Source organism: Rhinolophus sinicus, linkage group LG09, assembly GCF_036562045.2.
Source record: "Rhinolophus sinicus isolate RSC01 linkage group LG09, ASM3656204v1, whole genome shotgun sequence".
Classification (NCBI taxonomy): Eukaryota; Metazoa; Chordata; class Mammalia; order Chiroptera; family Rhinolophidae; genus Rhinolophus; species Rhinolophus sinicus.
Genome location: NC_133758.1, coordinates 110,793,370 through 110,808,560, shown reverse-complemented (window position 1 = coordinate 110,808,560; position 15,191 = coordinate 110,793,370).

Below are 15,191 nucleotides of genomic sequence, written 5' to 3'. Positions count from 1 at the left end.
TATTGGGATATAACCTAGAGATTTAAATTTACGGTTTTAAAGGACTATGAGTGCACTATGAGTATTTTCTCAGTAACCATATTTTAAGTTTATATTATAGATGATCCATCAGATTGTACAGTAATTAAAAAAACAAAATTAGATAATAGATGTGAGACATCAATAGCATAGGCCAATGTGTAGTTCTGATGTATTACAGACAATTCGCACACTTTGCCAATATCTGCTAAACGCCCGATACAGGTTCATTAGGGACTTGGAGACCTGCCATATGCTAAGAAGTTGCCTCTCTTTTCAGTCAGATTACACATAATTGTACTCTCAGAAATATGGACACACGGATATATACAGATGGTGCCAAAAATGTATACACATTTTAATGAAGGAAAACTGTATTAAAATTGTAGTATATACCAATAACAAAAGATGAATACAAGTCATATTTTACTTCTGCAATTACAAGAGATGCTCAAAGTGCTTACCATCAGCATGATTTTAATACAGTTTTTTCCTTTCTTAAAATGTGTATGCATTTTTTGGTACCCTAGATATATATATACATATATATACACACACACACATATTTATATTTATATTCATTAAATATATATATATTTATATATTTATATGTATATATATTTATTAAATATATATATATATGTGTATATATACACACACATATATATATATATATATATATATATATATATATATATATATATATATAATCTGCTTTTCTTATCCTGATAAATCATCTCCACAATTCTTTTATAATATTTTCTTGTATCATAACAGAAAAGATCAGCTTACATACTGGCCAAGCCAGACAAGTGCCATCTGTCATTACTTGAAGGTGGCTTGATATTATGTGAAGAAAATCCCAAGAATTTACTGGTAAATCATATAAGAATTCAGAAATATATAAAAAAATTAAATAGGAAAATAATACAAAGGCTAATGAGTATTAAATTTACACAGAAAACTACAAAAACATCCATTCGTAAATAGAGAAGTAAGGAACATCTTGTAACACATTTTATAAGTTCAAAATACAAAGATATTTCAAATATACTAGACACTACAAAGATTTATTTTGTGTCTATCTGATTATAACTACAAATTTATTTATATTTATATATTTATTATTTTTTTAAGGAGGGCACAGCTCACAGTGGCCCATGCAGGGATCGAACCGGCAACCTTGGCACTACCAGCACAGTGCTCTAATCAACATAGCTAACCAGCTACCCCTGATAACTACAAATTCTTAATAAAATATTAGCAAAATTATTCCAGGAACACATAAAAAAGAATGTAGCTTGACAAAATGCAGTTTATCTTGGGAATACAAAGATGGTTTTCATTTAAAAGACAATCAGTATGCTTCACAATCTTAACAGAATAAGAGAGAAAAGTCAGATGGCAATTTTAATTTAAAAGAGAACTGAAAATTACAAAAAGAAAAAAGAAAAATAGAAATGAAAGGAAATGAAAATATTCTTAACCTCATGGTGGATAAATTACAGTAAAATTCCATTTAACAAATACATCAGATTAGCCAATTTTTAAAAGTCCAATAATATCCAGCATTAAAAGGAGAAATACGTGTACTGGACATTTTGTGGGGAAATGTTATCTCTTCATATATTCTATAACAACTGCAAGTTAAAAATATACAAAATCTGACTGAAAAATCCTAGAGAAAAACCAACCAAACAAACAAATACAAAAGTGTATATCTACAGGTACATTTTTTTTAACTAATAGTAAAAGATTTTTGAAACAAGATGCATGTATGCCAATAGGGTATTAGAATTCTCTACAAAAATATTAACATTGAGTAATCTCACTTAGCTACTAAAAATGAATTAGGTCTCTTACCACTGATGTGGAAGAATATCAATGATAAACTAAAGGGAAAAATGGTAATCTGTGTATTTGTAAAATGATATTTTTCTAAGCAGCAATTGAAGTCCCTATATATGCCTGCACATGTTGCTACATTTGTGTTTAAACTTGGAGAAAGATGTGGACTACTTATGCTAATAAAGATAAATTCAAGGTGGCTATGTTTGGAGGGGGTTTGAGATTTTTTATCATTTAATTTTAAACCTCAACATTATCTGGTTTGTTAGAAAGTGCATAGATGACTTTTATAATTTAAATAGACTGAAAGTTTGAAACAATTGGCCAGATCAATTATATTTAATTGGAAGGTCACTATGATATAGCATTTTGTGAATAAAACATAGTGAATAATATCATGAATAATTTCAAAAACAAAACCAATGTGTGAGTACATTTTTATATGTTAATTTGAATTTAATATTATTATTACTTATTCCCCTGTTTTTTGAGTGGTACAAAAACCATGATAGGAAGATTCAGAAAAAAAAATTGCAATATTTTATATTTGTTGAACTCTAATTGGTACAAGCATTCTGGAAATAATTATGCAAATACATATGAAAGGTCTTAAAAATATTGAGCTTCTATCCCACAAATTTAACTTATAGTCATTTATCCCGAGGAAATTATTCAAATCTTTCCATGTCCAAGAAATTTAGCAAAGATTTACTCACTAGTATGTCACAACTTAACTATTTACCAAGAGGTTAACTGATTAAACGCACGGGTGATATGCACATTGTATTCACCAGCAGTTCCAGTTGTTATGTTGGCATCCATTTCTGTTATTTGCTTTATGGCCATTGATTGAGGGCTAGTGCCCACAACATACCAGTTGTCAAATGTTCTAAATATTACCCATGAATATAACTTATGAGAGTATGGTATTCAACCATTAAAAGTGACAAAGAATGATGTTTCCCAACTTTAGACATTTCCTATTTCACATTCAAGATTTCTGCCATATGCACGTGCCGTGCCACCAGAATGTATATTTTCTTAATATAGTTCCCTAAGTCCACTATCATGTCCAAAGTAGAAACCAGTATTACTTAATATGAATGAAGAGAAGCGATAAAAATATCCAAAACAGTGTTCTTAATTTTGAGGTCAATAAGCCTGTTAGGACATTTTACAAGTATAAAAGGATGATTAGCAAACATTAGACGATTGTTTGTGTCAGGCTAAGACCCTCGTTATACTATCAGAATGATCAGAATAGTTGAAATAAAACAGAAAGTTTTTGCTACAAGATTTATCATTTGTCCTAAACGACACGGAATTAGATTTTGTAATCACAACATCAGTGATACGCATCTTATATCTAAGAAAAAAATGAGATAGACAAGTATTACAAATAAAAGACATATACTTAGCTTCAACTAACAGAAAACTCAGAGTGGCTTTAATAACTTAGGTTGATTTTTCTCATAATAAACATAAAATAAAGCAATCTAGAAACAGTTCGTGCAGGCCTATGTTCAGGAATATGGTCTCTGTAATGTCTTTGCCTTCTTTCCGGTGGTGCTCCCAGCTGGCTGAGATAGCATCAGCCTCCCTTCCATATGCAAGACTGAAGAAGGTAGGGGGAGGGGAGGAGAAAGGCTCCAGCCAGTTGCATCTATCTTCTATAATCAGAAAAGCAAAACTTTCCTGGAATGCCTTCAACTCTCTTAAAACTTACGGGTCTGAACTGGGTCATGAGTTCACCTTACCTGCTGGGGAGCTGGAAAATCAGGGAGCAGGACCACTATGAGTGGCGTGCACTGATCCCCACCCCGCCTCTTGCATTTTACACAGCAGCCACACATTCTATCCTTTTAGCAGGAAGAAAGGGAGTGAACGTTGGGCGACTGGGTTGTAGGTAACTAACAATTCCTACTGTAATCTGCAAGGGATCCATGATATATTTTAAAGTTAAAAAAGCAGTTTGCACACAATATGTACAGTAGAATTTTGTTTTAGCAAAGGATGTAGCATGTGTGTATATATGTGTGTGCACATATATGTGTATATTTATAAATGAAAATGTATGTGTTCTTTGTGTTAAAAGAAGTGACGGGTGACAATTGTTTTAAACTTAATTCTGGTTTAAATACTGGATTCCATCAGGCTTCATTCGATTTGGGAAAACAGTCCCCTCCTGAAAGACTTTGGTCTACTCACTATCTCAGTGTCCCAAATACCAACGTCCCCATCACCTGCACACAGCTCTGAGAGTTTCTCAAGTGACATAAGAGGCGTTACGTGCTTCTTGCTCAGCAAACACCGGCTTCATTTGTGAAAGTTTAAACTGTGGACAGATCTGACTTTCACCTTCGATGTATCCTTCTTAGTAGCATAAAAGGGCCATGAAGCCAGGGCCGAGCTCATAGTTTTGACACAAGAGCTTTCTCTCTTATCTAATTTTTCCAGAATCCAGATTTGGTGGCCTTTAGACACAATGTAAGCTATATCTGTTTGATTGAACAACTGTATAAATGTTATTACTGTTGAGACAGAAAGCATCCCTCAAGAAAACGAATGATTGTCAGCACCACATTGGTGTGCATTTGTATGAGACGCATGACTCTGTCGTTTTGTTCAGCTGAGTGGCTGTCTGGCTGACGGTTCCCTGGGATTTTAGGGCTTTTTCAACATTCCTGCACAAAGCAAGGCTTTATCTCAGCTATTACATTTTTCTAAAAATACAAATACATATATATATTTTTTTAATTTAATGATTAACCACAGTGGTGATTCAATTTAAAATCAATTATGTATTGAATAAAAATTTCCGGAAATCTAAGAGATAACCTTCAAGCATATTTGATATTAAAATGAGGTCACTGGTCCCTGTCAGTAGTTACAGTTCACTCCAGAGTCAGTGAGCATAAAAGGCCCCTCGATCTGGCATAGGATCGCTACTTTTTATTTAATATCACTTGGTTTTCTCATTAACTGTTGGGGGCAGGTACCTCTTAATAATCTTTTCTGAAATTTTAGACATGTGGGAGGCCAACTTCGAAATAATGGCTGTCTCGGCAGCTCTGCTGACTAGACCTTATTTATTATGTGTATAATGCAGGAACACAAATGTATATCTATAGTCATGCTGGTAGCAAGAAAAGGGTTGTTTCTAGAACTGCATTAAAGGCTTTAGCATGGTCTGACTATAAGCCACACCTACAATTATCTTAAATTCAAAACTCAAAATAAAACCATCTTTGTGTTTTCACACGCCTGTATACTCTCGGCCCTGCTTATCCCAGGGGAACATCTGGACTCTGTATTTAGAAGCCATTATATTAGCAAATTGAGAGCCAAGGCAGCCAGCATGAGGGAGATACGATCCAATGAATCATTCATATCCAGGAGTCGAGCTGATTTCATTTTGGAGTCACTGAAGTGGACACGGGGCTTTTCATAGAAGACCGGCATAAAGTACCTTCCAGTTGTCAAGCCAGATTAAGTGTAGAAGCAAATTATTTGAGCATCATTTCAGAAAATGTCAAAAAAAAAAAAAAAAAAATGCTAACCCTGTGGCAGCAAAGATTTTTTAGTTCCTAAACTGCATGATTTGTCATGATGGAGTTTTAACTATTTTACTCTTTATAAGGTATTCCAAGGATAAAACCATTATACGTATTTCTTCCTTATGCTGACATTTAAGTGGCATTTATGTGTAAATATGTGCTTTCAATCTTTATATAGAATAATGAACTCCATAGAATTTACTTCTGAATATGATCACTGAGGTATGAAATTTTAAAGAAAGGAAACGAGCCACACAAGCAAGAATCTGCACAAATGACCCCAGACGTGCTTGTATCTGCCTAGGAGAATGCAGAATGTAAAGGGAGCCCCACTTCCCAATTCCTTGTCTGCCCGCCCTCGGGAAAGCTGCTTTCTAGGAGTATGGGCGGCTCCTATAATTTGCTTCTAACCAAGGGAATCATGGCAGAAGCCATGAGACAGCACTTCCATGACTGGGTCACAACACACTTTGACTCCTGTCTTTTTAGCTCTCTCTCACTTTTTGGAACTTCTCTCAACTGTCTTTTGCCTTCTGGTCTTTTTTCACTTTGCTGAAGCTGCCATGTTGAAGAGACTCATGAGGCAAAGAATTGAGAGGGGTTTCTGCCCACCAGCTGGCCAGGTAATGAACTCAATGGCTCGCAGAGGGCTGGCTCCTGCCTGTCACCAGTGAGGGGCCTTGGAAGTGGATCCTACCACCTTAAACCCTGAGGTGACTGCAACTGCACTGACCTTGATTATAGCTCATGAGAGATCCTGAAGAAGACCCAGCTTAGGCAGATACAAGCACGTCTGGGGTCATTTGTGCAGATTCTTGCTTGTGTCACTTGTTTCCTAAGGAGTCCTGGCACACAGAAACTGGAGGTTATAACTGCGTATTGTTTAAAACGGTAAGCTTGATCCCAGGAACAGGTAATTAATACATCCAGCTAACCTCCCAGGGGCGCCCCACGTCTCCACGTGCTCATCAGTCCCAATCTCACACCTGAAAACTGCTGACACTAAGTTCAGATCGCCTGGTGAGCAAATAGCCCGTTGGTGTGAGGCGCCTTTCACACTTGGCCTCCGTTTCTGGTCAAGTTGTCTGAACCAGATCCCAATCTGAGTTAAGGATTATCTTGTGCATGTGATTTACTAAAGGAGTCCTCCTGAGAAGCACAGAAAGGAGTGGGGAATGCCAGGTAGGGAAGAAGCAGACAAAGCAAGATGCGATTCCAGACAAAGTCTGGAGAAGTTCAGCCCAGTCCCCCAGGGAAACTCGGACTGTAAATGACCCCTTCGATTCTCCTGCACAAAGGCAAGAGAGCTGGGCTTCCATACCCTCACAGCTGTTCAGCATTGGCTAAAGGCGCCCTGGTGGAGAGGCAGAGGGGGGAATGGTAGCCTCCCGGGCACGCTTTCCTCTTTGCGCTTCTGGGCAGACAGCTCTCGTAGCTGGAAGGCTGTGGCTGAAGACAGGTCTCAGGTTTGGGCTGTTAGATGCAAAAGCACATTGAAGCTGGAGCTGGGGAGCGCTGACATGGTAAAGCACAGCTGAGGAGGTCTGGATGGAGGTCCAGTGCTGTTCACTACGACACCCTGTAAACATCTTCTGAACCACAGCATGTCAGCTCTGCCCTGGTGCCTGAACACCTGTCCGCAGGACGCACAGAGACAAGTGCACCCACCACTCTTCTTGTGATTGCTAGCCTGCATAGGTGAGGCTATGCTTTCTTCAAACCTTCAAGCATGACAGAAATGTACATGATGCCTTGAATTTATAATGAGGTTCTTTCTGGGCAGCAACTTGTGAGCAGAGGGGACCAACCACTGCTACTTGCACTGCGTCTCTATGACTCTAAACAGCCAGATGCCTTTATGCAAATTAGAACCAGGAGACTCTAGGTAGCCCTTTCCTTAAAATGATTATATTCATGATAAGTTTTGAAATACATGTTATCCTTTTTATTTCACACATTGTATTAGGTTATCAGTCAGTCGGTATTTTGGTTTCATGAATGAATTTAGCTACATCTCTGATAGACGCAAACACTATGGAAACTCAGTGACATGTGTCTCCCAAATGTCATGTGCGGGCTTTCCCCCAGTCCCACCAAGCTCAGTCAGCTTCTGTAAGATTCCAGGACCTCAAAGATGAGCTCTTTCCTGCACGCTAGTTACAGCAGGTAAAAATCAGAAACAACCGAAGCCAACGAGTGAAATGAAACAATAAACGAACCAAAGGAGTGGAGTGACAGAGGCAATGTACCAGGTGACATCGTCCACATTTGCCTTCATTGGGTGCCAATCTGTAGGTCCATTCTGACACACAATAGAATCACACAGTTGTCAACCTTCAGACTCTGCCTGTCCATCTGTCAAAAGTCAACTCTGAGTGCTGAGAATGGCTGCACAATCTTGGCCAGACAACTGATGTCACTGAGGGGAGGACAACCAAAATGTGTAATAAATCAAAACTGACAATCATTGACCACTCACTTGCTGGCTATGAAGGAAGAACATTTAAGCCTCAGTGACAAAAGGGGGTGGGGTCCCCTGACAGAGGATTAACCCCAGGGAACAAAATTGTAATGAGGTGATGAGGTGAGGGTTCAGAATTGCTAACCTGCCAATTTGACATCTGAAGTCCCTGGAACGGTCTGACAGGTAATTTTAACACCATCTTTCAACACCTTGGCCAAGTCTGAGTAATTCCATTTTCTCCTTTTCCATGCATCACTCTAGTAAAGATAGAAGTTGTGAGCTTCATTTACTCTCAGAGGACAAAAATTAGGAGCATCCTCAGGAGCCCCATGTACTAGTTGGAGGTTTAGGAATGAAGAGGGTGAGAAAGAGAACAGGATAAAGGAGAGCATGTCAGCACAGTGACACAGCCAAGCTGACATCGTGAATGTCACTAATGTAAACATTTCTGGTTGGTCCAAAGCAGTCCTACAACTTCACATAAAGGTACCTATGAAAACTTTCTTTCACTAAAATGAAAATAAAAATAAAATCCCTTTCTTTTTCCTTTCCTTTCTTCTCCTTTCCTTTTTCTTTTTTATAATCTCAAATTGAAAAACCCTCATATGTCTCTCAGGAAGGACATTTTTGGGGGGGTAAAAGGCCAATATGCATTGATTTTTAATGGGGCTTCTCACAGGAAGTTTTGTACCCAGATAATGAGTCAAATGAAGACTACTTTACTGCCACCACAGGCATTTCACTTCCTCATTACCGTCTCTGGGCAGGCTTGATCTGTTTTCCCCAGGCTTTCTGGAAAAGGCTTCGCTCATTATTTTGAAGCACCTGGTCAATTGTTATCTTATTGTAATCATTTGGCTGTCATCAAATTGCCTCAAATCTTTGGAATACACAACTGATATTTTGAACGTTATACTAGCTTGGTAATGTATCGTTTATTATCTATAGCCATGCACGGAATTTTCACTTTTTAATGGGCACCACAGATTGCATGTGTCTTTTTAATTGCTTGTTTGTTTTGTGGATATTATTTTATAACCTGTTCTTCAGGTTGTCTAGTCCTTGGACTAAGGCATCAAATTGAAAGAATAGTGTAATAAATATAATGAAAAGGGTTATTTTATTGTCACTGCAATGGTATACCCTGGGGAAACAACTATTGATTTTACCTACAACTAATTACCTGAGAAACCAAGAGGGAATAAATGTTAAAGCAGTTCTGGGATGCCTGTGGAATTAGTGTGTGTCGTCTGGGGGAGACTCAGTGTCTCCAGGATTGCACTGTTTTCAAGAAAACAGCCATCAATGAGATCAGTATCCCGCAATTATTTTTCCTTTTTCGCTGCTTAGAAAATGGTCCCAAGATGCTATCTCAAAAACACATTCCATCAGTATGACATAATTGAAAAACTTCCACTACAAAACACCATGAATTAATCATTTGTCTTGAAATTGTACACAGTACACTACAAGATATCTATATTAATATCTTATATACAGGATGATTGCCAACAATTAATTATCTTCATTTTATTTGGAAACTAAAATTCTATATGTTGTATCAAAGGAAAAAATACCTTTATATTCTTATTTTCTACCTATTAGAATAATTCACTTGTTTGTTTCAGCAAAAGAATTCTGGACAAAATTCATTTCTTCTTACATAAGCAAACTCCTGATATTTCATCTTGTTTGTCTCACTATAGACTTTTTTTGGTTTTATTCACAAAATTCAACTTCTAATATTTTTCAACCTGAAAAAGATCTACGTAACTTTTAATCTTTAGCTACTGGTGTGAATAAAATTATCATCAGTATCAATATATCAATGACTGTTTGGTTAACATACAGTTTTTTAAGATTTGTTAAAATTCCATTTCAAATAAAGAACCTATTTTAATATACCAGGTATAAGCCACTGCCATAGACAGACAGAAACATAGATAGATACATAGATAGACACATAGACAGATAGATATATAACTAGAACAGTGCCTATCCTCAAAGAGTTTAGAGCAGCCTTACCAACAAAATTTGCAATATAGTGTAAGCACAACAGCGGAGATATGTCTGGTCTTGTACAACAGGAGGAAACATTAGCTCTGCAAGGCTTGAGTCATTTATGGATGGTTGAGAAACCTGAGCCAACATCCTGCAGAGAGTGAGGGTTCAAATATATTCCAGGTAGAGGAACTGGTGGGTTCAAAGACATCACACAGGCTTGATGCCTTAGTAGGGTATTGCAGAGTGGGTCTGGGGAAGATTAAACGGGGAGCTTAAACTACTTTGATGTATAAAGTACCCACCAATCCCAGGATCCTTGGCTCATTTAATCTAATTTATCTCTAAAACAATAACAACAGTCTTTTTTGGGGTATGCAATTTGGAGATGAGGGTAGTAGATAGTAAGATTATGAATGTGGTAATAATTTTGATTCAAGAAGAAATAGTTTCCACTTGTTTCTATGACAGTTTACTGCACTAAAAAATCACCTGAGTATTCTGCATACAATGCCGTAACTATTTAATAGACGTTGGGGACATAAGAAATTACATTATTATTAAACTTCTGGTTGATTTTGGTCATATGATCCTTGGAACACACTTCAACAAACACTGGTCTGAGGAAAATCGTACCCCCCAACAAAACAAAACAAAACAAAACAAAACACAACAAAACAAAACAACCCAAACCAAATAAAGAACAAAGAAAAACCTAAAAATAACCACAAATTAATGCTACAATGAAATCGTGCCTCATGCCCATTAAGATGAGCACCAAACCAAACAACCAATAAAAACAGACAATAACCTCTGAGTGAGGATATGGAACAACTGGTACCCTTGTGTACCGTTGATGGGAATGTCAAATGGTACAGCTTCTGCTGAAAGCAGTATGTCAGTTCCTCAAAAAAATTAAAAATAGAATAACCATATGATCCAACAATTCCACTTTTGGGTATATACCCAAAATAATTAAAAAACAAGGTGTCAGAAAGATATTTGAATACTTATGCTTATGGGAGCATTATTTACAACAGCTTGAATGTGGGAGCAACCCAACTACCCATCGGTGGATGAATAGATAAGCAAATTTTGGTATGTACGTACAATGGAATGTAATTAATCCTTAAATAGGAAGAACAATTTAACATGTGCTACAACATGGATGAATCTTGAGGACATTATGCTGAATGAAATAGGCCAGTAACAAGAAGACAAATACTGTAGGATTCCACTTATCTGAAGTTCTTAGTCAAAAATCATAGAGACAGACAGTAGAATGGTGTCTGCCAGGGACTGGGGTGGGGTTGGGGGGGATGAGGGGTTATTGTTTAATGGGCACAGAGTTTCATTTTTATAAAATACAAATGTTATGAAGATGGGTGGTTGTGATGGTTGCACAACGTCATAAATGCATTTAACACCATTGAACAGTACACTTAAAATGGTTAATATGGTAAATGTTATGTGTATTTTACCACAATAAAAACATTGAGAAAAGACAAACACTAGCAACAATCTGTTGTTTATATGCCCAGGACCAGTTCAAATCATCTTTTCCATAAAGCTTTCTGAAACAACTCTAGCCAAAGTACTTACTCCATCCCTTTTTTGCACTCCCTTATCATTCTATTCATACCAGAATCATTACTTTTATCAATCACACTGTATTATAATTACCTTTTACTTGCATATCTGCCCATCTACATAATTCCTTGAATCCAGACTTACTTTTGTAAATCCAGTCCCTAGAGTAACGCATAATGCATAGTTGGTACACAACAAACATATATTGAATTGATTGCCAATAATTGTACAATATGAAGACTAACAAGCAAAAAAGAAAACAACATATATTTGAATGAATGAAAAGAATGAGTCCGTAAATAAGCTTCAGAGAGATGCAAAGGGTTTTCTTCAAAAAGAAAGAGACTACCAAAAGTAATTTTTAGAATGCCATTGCTATGTTCTTATACATGATGTTAACATTCAACTTTAATGTGGTCAAAAAGAGTTTCAGCTGTCTTTAGAAAATGAAATGTAAATATCAGGGTACCCTTCATTTTGTTAAATTATATCCTTGGAGCTTCATCAATATAATTATGTGTGAATGAATGAATGAATGAATAAATGAATATCTACTTTTAGATAAACCACTTGCTAGATTTACAGTGAATAATTCCCTGAGAAAGTGTGAAAATAATGCTTTGCAATAAAATACCTTAAATTCAATAGTTTTTGCCAGGGTACACAAAGAAATTGTCAAAATTAATTTCCAAAGTGCAAAGGGGATAAATAACTATAAAGAGGATAAATAACTTTTGATTACACAAAAATTCTCTTCTATCTCTTTTGCTTGATTGTATATACACCTCTACAAAAAGGTATGGACTAATCCCAGCACTGACATGACAAGATTCCCTTCATATGGTTTCTCTAGATCAGGGGCCTTTAAGGCTAAGGAAAATCCAAAAGCTAAAACAATGGAAAGCAAAGATAGTCTCTTAACATAAAACAGTAAACTATTTTCTAAGTGTTTGTAATAAATAAGTGAAGATAGCAAAGTCAAGAAGTCAATCTTAATGTATAATATTGCTATAATAATCCCAACTTTTCCTTGAATATAAAACAATCATTTCCAGGGGTGGCCAGATAGCTCAGTTGGTTAGAGCACTGTGCTCTTAACAACAAGGTTGCCGGTTTGATCCCCACATAGGCCATTTTGAGCTGTACCCTCAACTAGATTGAAACAACTACTTGATTTGGAACTGATGGGTCCTGGAAAAACACACTTAAATAAATAAAAGCTTAAAAACAAAAACAACAAAAAAACCTCATCATTTCTACAAACTATATCAACCCATCATTAAAAATCTTCTAAAATCAAATTCCTTAAGAACAAATGATGACCCTGATGGCAAGAAAGATGGCGGACTAGGTAAACGCTGTGCTCACCTCCACTCAGGACCACCTCAATTACAACAAAACTACAGAACAACATCGCTGAGAATCACCTAAAGTCTAGCTGAACCAAAGCCCTACAAGTACAGACATACAGAAGAAACCACCTCGAGACTGGTAGGAGGGGCAGAGACACAGAACGGACTGGTCCCATATCTGCGAGTGACCATTACAGATCGGGAGGGACATCTCGGCTGTGGAGGTCCCACCTGAGCAATATTCCATTATATATACATACATCAATATTCCGTTTTATACACACATACATACACACACACACACACACACACACACACACACACACACTTTACATTCTACTGTGAACATGTTCCACATTCCAAATAGAACTGATTTTCATGAATGATCCATGGTGCCACACAAGAAAAACGGTAAATAAAGAAGCTATTGTGGGTATACTACAATCAAACGTTTGTGAAGATTTCATGAAAAGGAAAAAAATAAATATACAGTCAAACTTTCAACAACACGGGTCAGAACTGCACCGGCACATTTGTACACAGATGCCCTTCAATAAATACCTGTACTATGTTCAGTCAGCGGTTGGGAGTCTATGGATGCAGAAGGCCCACTATATGCATTGACCTGACCACTTCATGCAGGGAAACTTAGCATCCCTGGATTTTAGTATCACTGGACGTCCTGGAACCAATCCCCTGTGGATATCGGAGGACAATTTAAAATTCGGGGGAGTCAAAAGTTAAATGCAGATTTTCGATTGGGTGGGAATCAGCACCCTTAACCCCCATGGTGTTCAAGGGTTGACTGTACTATATGACTTTTATGGAAAAAAAAAAAGTTAATTTAATGCAACCCAATTGGTGGCATACTTTGGTGTAACCTTGATAAGTATGAAAGAATTAAGGAAAGGACTTGTTAGAATAACAATATATTCATTGCTAAGGAGTTTGAACTTGATTCTGAGAAGATGAGTGACATGATAACACCTGTGTGTTTGGAAAGGTAATTAATGGTTAGTATGATTAATGATTGTTCCATTGTCTGAATGGCTACAAGTAGGGATTCAATAGCAAAGGTATTGCTAAAATTAAGGTGAAAATTAAAATAGACAAGGACAGGAAGGAGTACATGAGATCGTAACAGAAAAGACAATGTTGGGAAGAGTGGGACTTTATTTGGATATAAGGACTTGGAGACTCTATAACAATGTGTATAACTCAAGAGAAGATGAAATATTGATATGAGGATCATTGCATCACACTATATTTTTAGAGTTATGACATATAAAGTGATAAATAAGGGGAATGATGATATTTAATTATGGACATAGAGTGAGGGGGAACAGAAGACAGAAAAACATGATCCTTATTTAGCTTGTTTTTGTCTTTCATATTAAATACATATATTATTTCCTATAATAACCTATGAATAACATAAATTTACCTTTTGAATCACAATATTTTTGTCTCTAAATATCTGAAGAAAAAATAATTGTTTTTTTGTTTTAACATCTTGGTTAAATCAAGGGGTGAAGGGAAAGAATGAGAGATGAATTTTATATGTTTCCAAGTATAAAACTAAAATGATCAACTGCCATCACAATATATTTCCTCAAGGGTTTCCATGTACATAGTATCTTTGTTCTAAGAACCCACCAGAATCATTTCCATTAGTATCATTCATTTAGACTAAGTACATATTTTCATGAGGCTCCTGTATATGCAAATACCTTACCTCTTTAGCTTGTAAGTTGTGATGAACAATCTTGTGTTAATTCATAGAAAAATTTTGAAAAAAAAATTCTGAGGGAATGTAGCGTGTGATAGATGTTTATAGAGGAGAGGACAAGAAAAACAGGCAACAGTTCTGATATCCTTCTTGGAAAGAAGCCTGTTGAATTAGGCACTTAAATGGGAAGGCCAAGACCATCGCAAGACAGGATGTTCTGGGAAGCAGAGCGGTGTAGTCAGTCAAGAATTTGATGCTCTTGGCGCAAAATTCTGGTTTTATCCCTTGCTCGCTATGTGATCTTAGACAAGTCCCTTAACCTCTCTGTGCCTAATCAATGAAACAGCGATGGTCCATGGTATGTACCTCCCAGGACTATTAAAAGAATGATAGGAAATTTGGGGTACAGAGCACTTAACAAGGCATCTCAGTAAATGCTGGCCATTATTGTTACAGAATCTGCAAAAAGGGATAAAGATAATTAAAAACAAAATGGAAACATATTAAGAAAAATTGACAATATATGTTACATTAAAACATTGAGAAATTATATTGAGTGACTGAGAACAGTATTATAAGTTAGAGAAGCTAACAAATGTTACAGAACCTCACAATACCTCCTGATACGTAGT